Source organism: Camelus ferus, chromosome 6 (genome assembly GCF_009834535.1).
Source record: "Camelus ferus isolate YT-003-E chromosome 6, BCGSAC_Cfer_1.0, whole genome shotgun sequence".
Taxonomy (NCBI): Eukaryota; Metazoa; Chordata; class Mammalia; order Artiodactyla; family Camelidae; genus Camelus; species Camelus ferus.
This window is the reverse complement of record NC_045701.1, coordinates 7,644,936-7,654,392: the sequence shown is the minus strand read 5'-3', so window position 1 is coordinate 7,654,392 and position 9,457 is coordinate 7,644,936. Positions and strand designations below refer to the sequence as shown.

The 9,457-nt window shown below is 43.9% G+C and overlaps 1 protein-coding gene across 6 annotated transcripts in view; it reads right to left on the bottom strand.

Moving 5' to 3' along the window:
• The window catches only part of RORA (RAR related orphan receptor A), a 696,960-nt gene that overhangs the window by 50,385 nt on the left and 637,118 nt on the right, over positions 1-9,457 (bottom strand). The gene's annotated exons all lie outside the window — the stretch shown is intronic.

Sequence of the window (9,457 nt, the reverse complement as noted above, 5' to 3'; positions counted from 1 at the left end):
TGGAACTACAAGATATACAACAAGTTTCTACTGTATAGCACAGGGAACTATATTCAGTATCTTGTAGTAATTTATAATGAAAAAGAATATGAAAACAAATATATGTATGTTTATGTATAGACTGAAACATTAGGCTGTACACCAGAAATTGACACAACATGGTAAACTGAAGACACTTCAATAAAAAATAAGATAAAAATAAAAAGAGAAGAAAGAAAAGAACAACTTTGAAGGTCAAGTGGAGAGACTCACTTTGCAAGCTCTAGAGGCTGGGGTTGAATCCCTGGCCTGCCACTTTCTAGCTGTGTGAACCAGGGCAGCTTTCCTAATCTCTTTGCACCTTATTTTCCTCGCCTTTAAAATGATCCCTACCTCCTTACAATAGAGTAATGAAGCACCTGTAGAATCTGTGCCTAGCACGTAGTACGTGCTCAGTAAACGTTAGCATCATCATCATCATCATCATCATCATCATCACTCCTCTTTCTTTCAAGGACAGCAGTATTCAGCAAGGGCTGCTACCGAAGCTGAGGGAACGAGCAGAGGAATGAAGAGGGAAGGGTCATCATATTCCTTTCAGAGACAGACATGGAGTCCGGCAGCTTTATTTCTAATGCACGGGCATAATATGAGAGGTAACATTAAGCAGGTACAACGCATGATGGAAAGAAGCCACTAGGATTAAGTCAGCCACCCACTTTCCAGGTAGAGCCCACAGCAAGGCTGGCACCTTGAAGAGGTAGTGAGCAGAGGAAGCGGGAGAGAGGCTTCTAAGAGTGGTGTGGTGAAGCACGGAAAGGGCCCAGCTACAGGGGTAGGAGGCCTCTAAAATGACCGGCTAACCAGTGACATTTACCGGTCACCTGGGAAGCTCCGCAACCATCTTTCTCCAGGGCTCCGCCTCCCCCACAGGGGAGAGTGCAGACACTCCCTGTCTTGCGTGTAGAGTTGCACTACGTAATCTTCCAGATCCGGTCCTCCTATATGCCTCTGCGACTTGATGAGAATGAGTTGATCTGCCATTTCCCCAACAGCTGGGACATTTTTTGATGGCCAAACCCAGCAGGTGGCACCTAGTAGGGAAAAGCAGTCTTCAAATGTGGAAGAGAAGCCCACCTCACAACCAATTTGTCCGTTTCCATCGCACTTTGGTTTAGAAAAGGAAATGTTCTCCTCAAGGTCCGGAGTGAAAGTTCTGGCAGAGCACCCACTGGAGCTAGGACATTCTGTTTCTACATACCTGCCCCCTCCCTTCTGTTTGCTACTATCAATCAAAGAGAATTCCTTTCAAAACCACATCCTGCCACATAGAAGAGACAGGGCAACACGAGACTAACATGGTGTGGATGGAAAATAATGTTCTTTTTTTTTTTTTTCCCTTCAGGGTAAACAATTTCAGTCGCATGTGCTGGGACAGAATCAGGTTGTTTTTATTTTTCTGTCTCTCTTCGAAGGCCACTGATAGGTGTGCTTTTGCTTTAAATCCGTAGAGGCAAAGCCCACGGCAGGCAGCATCAGAAATTCAAATCAGTTTCCCACGGTTCTTTGTTTTCCAGAACAAAACTTTCTCCATCAGTGAAGCATTTTCGGACCTCAAACTACACAGTTCCTAGCTATAACTGTTTAAGCCCTATGTGTCAAGGGTCAAGTCCAAGGCCATGTCAGGGACCATTAGGACATTGGAAAGTAACTTCTGAGGCAAGGTCTGGTGGTAACACAAAAGTGTATTCAGTAAACAAGAGCCTTCCCCGTGAGACGTTGGGGTGGCTGGAGTCAGTCCAGTGCTCCAGGAAAATCAACCTAACTAGTCACCTTGACCTGCCCTGGTTCTGCCTTCCCTGTTATTCAAAAGGACTCAAAGCAGTCACTGAAAGTAAGCCCAAAATTGGAACTCAAAAAAAAAAAAAAAAATTAAGGCTTAGAGAAAAATTATTTGAACAAGTGTTCAGACTTTGAAATTGAAATTCTGGATGCGACAGAATTTTTTTCGGTGCATAACCTTGGTATGCTTGTCTGAAAAGAATCAGTAACACCTCAAACACACCCACCAGTAAACAGAAGGATGGCTAGCACGTGTGAGGAATTAGTATTCATTTGAAACATCCTTTAAAATCCATCAGAAGAATAAGCTTGGCCAGTCCTTCCCCTGCCCCACCCTCTAAAGTGAACAAACAGTATTTCTATTGAAGACAATTTCCTGTTCTTGGAATCAGCTTTTTGAGTTGTCAGTCAGACAAGAAGAGCTGATTAATTTATCATAGAATTGACCATTGTTGGTGTCAAGGCAGGTAACTCGACCAGAGAAAGCAGTCCATTTCAAAATGTTTCCTGAGAGTGAAGGACTCTGTCTGTGGAGCTAAACAGCACTCAAGAGGTGCATTTTATTGCCCAGTGAGACAGCACAGCGCGTTTTAAAGCAAATTTATTATGTTCCTTTCTGTCCTCACTTCCTTTCTTTCTTGACTTTCTGGACATTACTAATTCATTTCAAAGAATGCTTTCTTGGGGCATCATTTTACAAATATTCTTTGAGAACCTATACAGAAGTTCAGGGCACTTTGTAAAAACATAATGTCATCAATAAGGCAGGGAGTTCTCAGGCACAGGGAGAGCAATGTTTTAAAAAGATCTGTGTAACTTTCATACGGTGTCACTCCAGGAGCTTTTCCTTAAAGGGACCTTAACGAAGAGATTAAAATGGAGGAAACCGAACTTTGAAAGTGGTGCTCAGGCTGCCTTCTGTCCAACCTATGTCAGGGGGTCAAAGAGCCCCTCAGTCCCACCGGACACCACGATGTCTCACTCCTCTCCTAAGCTGACAGATAGCTGTGACTTCTCCATCCCTGCTGACTTTGCCAGGCCCACGTTTTATTCAACTACAATCGAAAGAAGAAGAGCAAGAAAGGACGATAAGGGAGAAAGCCGAAAACCCCGAGGGTCAACGGACTTGCTTCCTGAACTCACGATGTATTTCAGTATTCTAGGAATTTAAGTTCATATTGTCATTTGAATTACTGTTTGGTGGGTCTGTTGAGAGAGTAATTGCTAAACTGGGAGGGACTAGTCACAAAGACTTTAATGATGGGTATAAACGGCCAGTGGGCCAAGGGTTTGCGACCGTGAGTGGCAGGCCTAAGAACGGTTTCCACAGGACTGCTGCGGCTTGCTTGACACCAGTGTGGCTACCTTTCCCCATCTGCAGCAAGTCAAAACAACCCCTAGGAGAAAGGCACAGGGACAAGAGGACGGGGAGCATTTCATAAGCCTTGTAACAATGAACTGGTAAGAAAGCCCGTTTTATACCCCCAAACACACCAAACTACAAAACAGGGTAAAGCATGGGTAGTCTCCAAAGGAGAAGACTTCAAGGCTACAACTCATATGCCCATCAAATCCCCCAGCGTGCCCTTGCCTCGAACCCCGGGCTGAGGAGCTGAGGTTTGCCCAGCCTGGAACCAGGGATGCTGCACTGTCTGCAGTCAAAGCCCTGAGCTGCCCCATGAACACACTCTGCTCTTCCTCTTCAGTGACTTCTGAACTGGTGGCTGAAGTCAGAAATTCTCCCGTGATCACCATCAGACCATGACAATGAACGTCACCATTCCTGGTCCCCTTGGGCAGGAGTTTCCCTATTCTTTTCCCTCCGTTCAGCCTCCCACACTCACTGTTTACTGTTTGGTTTTCTTAGGGAAGTAGGAATTCTGACATAGTTGAACATGTCTACGATCGGGGAGAGGTGCTCTGGGTCCTGGACACATCCTGTACGTGTGGAGATGCTTCTGGTCTGTGGGAGAGGATGGTCTTTGACTGTCCTTTGTCTTTGTTGTGGCCATTATCTGCCGTATTAATTTTCTGGAAGGAGAAAATGAGTGGCCAATATTTTCTTCCAGCCAAATTCCTGGGACCAGCCGCTCCCCCAAAGGGGGGATGGGTCTCCAAAGCCGTGATGTCATTGCCGCAAATGATGCTGAACTCCTTTTGCACCTGCTCCCAGTGCCGGTGAGATGAGATGCGAGAGACAAGTCTGCCACTCTCTAGGCACTTTTTTTTTTTATTAAAAGAAAACAGCCTTGCCTAGTTTCTTCTCTATTCATCCCATTAATTATTGACTGTTTTCAAAAACCAGATTCATCTTTGCAGGAGAACAATGGCCACGATGGGGAACATGGAAACTTTGCTAAAGGAGATGAAAGCAGTTCCAGGAGAGGAATCACATCTTAGTTTCCGGCCGTGACAGAGTCTTTGGCAAAGACGTTTCCCCTACCCGGTTGACTGCTTTGAAGGGGCAACGTTCACGTGGAAGCACACCTTCTAATACATTTGTTAAAATAAAATCAGCCTCATCACCTAATAATGAAAATGACTTTGGGAGGAACCTCTGAGCCTCCTGTTTCACTCTCCTTACACCACGGTTCGGTCAGCGTGGACCTGGTGGAAATTCTGATTGCATGACCCACCCCTGCTGCATTAAAACATGCGTTCTGATGTCATGCTCTGAAATAAACTAAGCTGTTTGCGACAACTACCTACACACAAATGAGAAAATTATATGACAAGGGGCCTGAGACAGCCTGCCGCTGGGACACAGGTTATTACTGCCAGCCGTCGTCGGCATGGTTTCTGGTTTCGCAGTAAAAGAAGACGACTTGAAAGGACTCAGTGGTTTTTCTGCTCTTCTGAAATGAAAACATTCAGTGAGCGCATAGCATTGGGTTGTCATTAATGTCAGTCATGCGAAAACACTGTCTCCACGAACACTGCAGTCACTCCCTCCTCCAGACCATGACTTTCCACTCTCTGGCATTTTGGGCACTGGGCTGGTCCTTTTCCAAAAGAGGATCTTTGGGCAATCCGTTCTAGGGACTCAAACAAATACAGCACTCTTAAATGAACAGGTGGCCTGAATTTGCTACAGTTAGCCCATAATTTCCACGAGAGAACGTGTTCCTTTCTGAGAAATATTGCAAATAAGGAAATCCTCAAACTTTGGAGGGCAAGAAGTATATAAATACTATAATTATACCTAAAGGTACCCAGGGTTGATTCAAAATAATGTAGTGGATAAAAATACACAAAATAATGTAGTGCATTTAAAAAGTAGCTTTACATTGCTCCTGCGGACGTTCTTCATGAAGTTCAGTGTCTCACTTCTGAAAACAGAAAAGACTCTGGCCTTCTCGATATATCTGAGGAGTGAGGAATTAAGCATGTTGTGTTGGTGGAATTAAAAGTCCATTAAAAAAGTTGCCTTTTTTTTTTTTTTTTTTTTTTGCTCTATACAATCAAGCGGGGCACAAGAGAGAAGAAAATAAAGCTTTTTTCTTAGGTTGGGAGTGTTAGGAAGTGGTATTCGTGATCGTATCTATTTTGCTTTTGTTATTTTCCTCCCCTCATGGGTTGCCCATGAATTAATTTAAGAAACAAGCAAAGCTTCAGGGGAACAGGCTAAATATAAAACAGTATATGCTCTATTCTTTGCTTTCAAAACTCTAAGAGGGAGCTACTGAACTTTGGATAAGAAAAAATTTCATAATTTCCCAGGATATCACATATGTGTCATACTTGCTGAAGTGGTAGTATCCTGTTTTTAATATCACTTTTCTTTTTTTTATTGCAATGAGTTTTAGACAGCCAAGGTGAATTTTCACCAAGAGATTGCCTGTGTGGTGGGGGTGGGACATCTGGTGATACTTTTATGGTAACTTCTTTTATTTCACTCGTTTTCTCTGCTTTCAAATTATAAATTGAAACTACAATGTCACTCTCCATCCTCCGCACCTCCTTTCTAATCTACAAAGGAAACAAAAATTTATATTGTATTATTTGTATTGGGAAACAGCCGCAAATGGGACCCCAGAGTTTTTTAAGTTTTGCTTTGTAAGTGTCTGATTTTCTTAAAGCCTTCGATGAAATCACAAGGACAACGTAGCTCATTTCATAAAATAAAACATAAGTGATATTTGAAAACTCAGTGGACAAAGAATGTAACTGTTTATAATTTGAGCTGCTTTTGCCCTGGTAAAAAGTACAGAACACATAAGGCTTGAAATCTGGATGGGCATTTTAACGTTTTAAAACTCACAACACAGTCATTTCAAAGAATAATGTTTAAAGCCTAAGAATTTATAATCTTTGTATCAACGGTTTCCTCAGTCAGTGCTCACCAAAAAGACATTAAAATGTTTGTTTTACTATAGAATCATATCTGGAAAATATCAATAGAAGTGCCATTAGTTATCCATCCATCTGATTTGGACATTAAAAAGATTGAAGTGCATAATAAGCTTTCACTGGAAAAGAATGAATTTTTTTCATGTTGTTTGTTTTCCTCAAGGACAGTCAAAAAAAGATGTAAATGAAGGTATATATTATCATGTAAATGGTGACTCTCAAAAGAGATGAAGAAGGAATCTCAATTAAGCCACCTTAATTCTGAAATAATAACAGTTCAAGCTATGAATGGCTGAATTCACACCTCAAAATTACACCCAATATACTGGCTTACAAAAATAAGTTTTCAATCATGTGAAATCCTTACCACACTTACAGAAAACAAAAGAAGCACTTGGCAGAAACATGCTGGTTTTGCTACTCTTTTTGCTCACTTAGTTTGGGCAGAAGATTCGCGGTGTGGACCATGTGTTTCTCATCACACTCAACCAACACCTTTACAAGAAGTCAAGACAGAGACGAATTCAGTCGCATCTGTTCACCTTTCAGACTTCTGCAAGGAGATGTCTCAGGAGTCCATAAGTGGCATCACTTAAGTGCTAACTACAGCTGTACAAGGAATACGCAGTGCATGACCACAGCCACGCAGAAGAGATCTGTGCACATTTATTTTTTCAGCACCTGGAAATTATTGGTAAGAGTGATTCAGTTCCCTTGCCTGTTGTCTTGATAATCTCTTATCTTTTAAGCAAAAGGAAACGCATACTGCACAGCAGCTTTACCACTCTGACCTCGATAGGGAGTAAGATGACAGACGCCGAGGAAGCAGAAGCCGGTCACTTACACCCGGAAGTGATTTTGATGCTTTGGCTGGTTCTGACCTCTGCTCAGTTCCTGCAGCTTGGTCAGCAGATGTGGTGGCTTACCTAAAATGTGCTGTTTCTAAGGCTGAAGATACTGAGGGTAGTTTGGGCGTATGAAGACTCCTCTTTGTTCCCCTTTCATTAACAATCTGAAATACAGTCCGTTCACACTAACCGGCCTCAGGAAGGGAAGTTAGAAAACCTCGAGGAAATCCTCCCACTGCCCTTGCAGGGATACCTCTCTGGCCCCTTCCCTGTCTGAAACTCCTTCTCTAGGTTAGACTGTAAAGTCTGATTCGCCTCTCGTGAATCACAGCTTTTGTTTTCTTTAGCATGTTCTAAAAAGCTAAACCGAACCTTTCACATCACAGAACTCCAGGCCTGTAAAAATCCCTGCGATGACCCCACCCAGCCTGTGACTTCAGCCAAGGCACCTGGCGCTTGGAGAGGTAAAATGATTGTCCTGAGGTGACCAACCTAGGGGGAGACCATGGAGACATTTTCACCCACATCAGCTCCCTCTCCTGCCATCTTTTCAACTAGGTTTGCCCCCACCTCCCCATTTCACACGTGAGAAAACAGAACCAGAATCGACAAAAATCGCTGCCTTGGGAGGAGTGAGTGAGCAGGTTAGTTTCTCAGAGGGGTGGCTCATTGACATCTTCGCAGCCGCAGGGGCCCTGACCTTGGTGACACAAAACGCAGCACGGCCCACGGCTCACAGCAGTGGTGTTGGGGAAAGGCAGGGAGCTTTGGCATCACGGGCAGAACACTGGGCAGCTGGGGGTGGAGAGGGTCATCAGGAAGACAAGGTTCCGGCAGATTGGGAAGATGATGGTGGTGCCAAAGAGGAAGATGATATTGAAATAAAATTGTGTCCACTTGGCATTCTTCCCCAGTCCCAGTCCTGGCCACAGTGCACTGCAGACATATCTAGAGACACAGAAATTTAGCCTGCCTTTTAAAGTCTCCCTCAATATATGTCCTAGGGTCCACAGGAAATAAAAAACCAGAGGCACCCCTGGCCTTCTACCCCCAAGTCATCTGCTATTGTCATACTTGGATTGATTCTTCATTCTTTATCACTCCCTGGAACGCTACGTAATTATCAGCTGTCTCCACACATTGAGAATGGAAGGTATATAGCCAGGGATCAGTCTTTGCTCCTCATCCGATATCCCCAGCACCTAGCTCAGTGCCTGACACACAGCAGGTGCTCCAAAGGCATGAATAAATTAGGGAATCCTATCACGTGCTTCTAGCAAGTAATCTCTGTCACCCCAGAGGGAACAAAAGGGTTGTTAGCACTACCCGAGACAGCCCTAGGCATTTCCTCAGAACCAAAATAAATGAATGGATTCTCAATTTATCATAAAATGCAACAAACACAAATTGCTTAGGACAAGCATTCTTTTCTGAACTCCATTTACTAGAACCTGCAACCCAAAGATGCCAAAGGAATTCATAGGAATGGGGGTAAAAAAGGCAGGGGCTGGGGGTGGAGGCAAGGGGACTCTCATGAATGAGAAATGCAGTGATACTCTTCTGACACAGAGGGCTGGTCCCCAAGTGCCCAGCACATGGGTGCCCTGGGTAGGCTGTTAGATGTCAAAAAGTAGCTTTAGAGATAGAGAGATCCGGGTCCAAAAGCTGAGCCGACCACTCATCAGCTCAGTGATCACAGGCAAGTTGTTTGGCTTCTCTGATCCTCTGGTAATTCACACCACAGAGATAAGAGTAACTATTTCACAGGGTTGTCAGGAGGCTCAGTGCAAGAAGACAGCTGAGCAACTTGCAACGTGCCTGGCACACAATGGTAGCCCTATTACTATTATTATCTGAGCTATTGGTGTTTTTATCTGATCTCAGATAATACTCAATAATCAAAGTTAATCTCCATCTGCTTTTCTGAACCAGGCATTACTGCTTTATCCTGGGATTACTATAAGGTCGAGGTGGCAAGTGGGTTTCAGCTCATTGTCCAAGTCAGATAGATTTCTAATGGATGCTTGGGATGTTGGCTGAGGTGCCCTGAGCTGTGGTGGATGGCAATGTCTGCCAAGGGTGTGGGGCCAGGCTCGCTGGTTCTAATATTAGAATCGGCAAGCCGCTGCCAGTGTCACAGAGACTAAGAGCTATGTTAATATCACACAACAAAGCATAAGAAACGGAAAGGACAGGCCAAGAGTCGGTGGTCTGGGTTCTAGTCCTGGCTCTGCAACTAACTGGCTAAATGTCCTAGTGACTTCTCCATAAAGTCCCCTCCTACTCAGATCCTGTGATTTGCCAATATCGGTTTTAAAAATGTAAGTGAAAAATATATAGGGCAGGGCCTGGCCTACAGGAAGTCCTTGATGGTTATTTGTTGAGATCATTTGCAAGAAAAATAAAAGCCCAAGGCTCTCATTCAGAAGTGCAACAGT